This window comes from Pelmatolapia mariae, unplaced genomic scaffold (assembly GCF_036321145.2).
Source record: "Pelmatolapia mariae isolate MD_Pm_ZW unplaced genomic scaffold, Pm_UMD_F_2 NODE_ptg000374l+_length_38341_cov_1, whole genome shotgun sequence".
NCBI classification, from domain to species: Eukaryota; Metazoa; Chordata; class Actinopteri; order Cichliformes; family Cichlidae; genus Pelmatolapia; species Pelmatolapia mariae.
In genome coordinates, this window is record NW_027052062.1 from 13,712 (window position 1) to 15,000 (window position 1,289).

A 1,289-nucleotide genomic window follows, 5' to 3' on the forward strand; every position below is an offset into this window, starting at 1 on the left:
GCCAGCAGCACATCTTTTTCGACCGTAAAGGAGAGAGGAGGCCGACTCACCCCCTCGGCCAAATGGAGAGAGGGATTCAGCAGGGCCAGTGCGCCAGCAGCACATCTTTTTCGACCGTAAAGGAGAGAGGAGGCCGACTCACCACCTCGGCCAAATGGAGACAGCACATCAGCAGGGCCAGTGCGCCAGCAGCACATCTTTTTCGACCGTAAAGGAGAGAGGAGGCCGACTCACCACCTCGGCCAAATGGAGACAGCACATCAGCAGGGCCAGTGCGCCAGCAGCACATCTTTTTCGACCGTAAAGGAGAGAGGAGGCCGACTCACCCCCTCGGCCAAATGGAGACACAACAGCAGCAGGGCCAGTGGAGCAGCATGCATCTTGTTCAGCGGTAAGGGAGACAGGGAGATGTGATGGTGGTCCCCGGGGCCCCCTGGAGGTGGGGGAGATCAGCAACTAGCTAGCGAGGAGAGCGCGTACAGCCGACGTGGCATAAGTGTTTCTGCGCAGTGTACCAGGGGCTTGTGGAAAAGCTGTCGTACCATATGCACGGGAAGTACATAGCAAAGTGCTGCTGAGCAGAGTACCAGGGGCATGTAGAAACATTGTCGTACCATATGCACGAGGAGTGTGTGTGTGTGGCAAAGTGTTTCTGAGCAGAGTACCAGGGGCACGGAGAAAAGTTGTCGTACCATATGCACGAGGAAGTACATAGCAAAGTGCTGCTGAGCAGAGTACCAGGGGCACGGAGAAAAGTTGTCGTACCATATGCACGAGGAGTGTGTGTGTGTGGCAAAGTGTTTCTGAGCAGAGTACCAGGGGCACGGAGAAAAGTTGTCGTACCATATGCACGAGGAAGTACATAGCAAAGTGCTGCTGAGCAGAGTACCAGGGGCACGGAGAAAAGTTGTCGTACCATATGCACGAGGAGTGTGTGTGTGTGGCAAAGTGTTTCTGAGCAGAGTACCAGGGGCACGGAGAAAAGTTGTCGTACCATATGCACGAGGAAGTACATAGCAAAGTGCTGCTGAGCAGAGTACCAGGGGCTTGTAGAAACATTGTCGTACCATATGCACGAGGAGTGTGTGTGTGTGGCAAAGTGTTTCTGAGCAGAGTACCAGGGGCACGGAGAAAAGTTGTCGTACCATATGCACGAGGAAGTACATAGCAAAGTGCTGCTGAGCAGAGTACCAGGGGCACGGAGAAAAGCTGTCGTACCATATGCACGAGGAGTGTGTGTGTGTGGCAAAGTGTTTCTGAGCAGAGTACCAGGGGCATGTAGAAACATT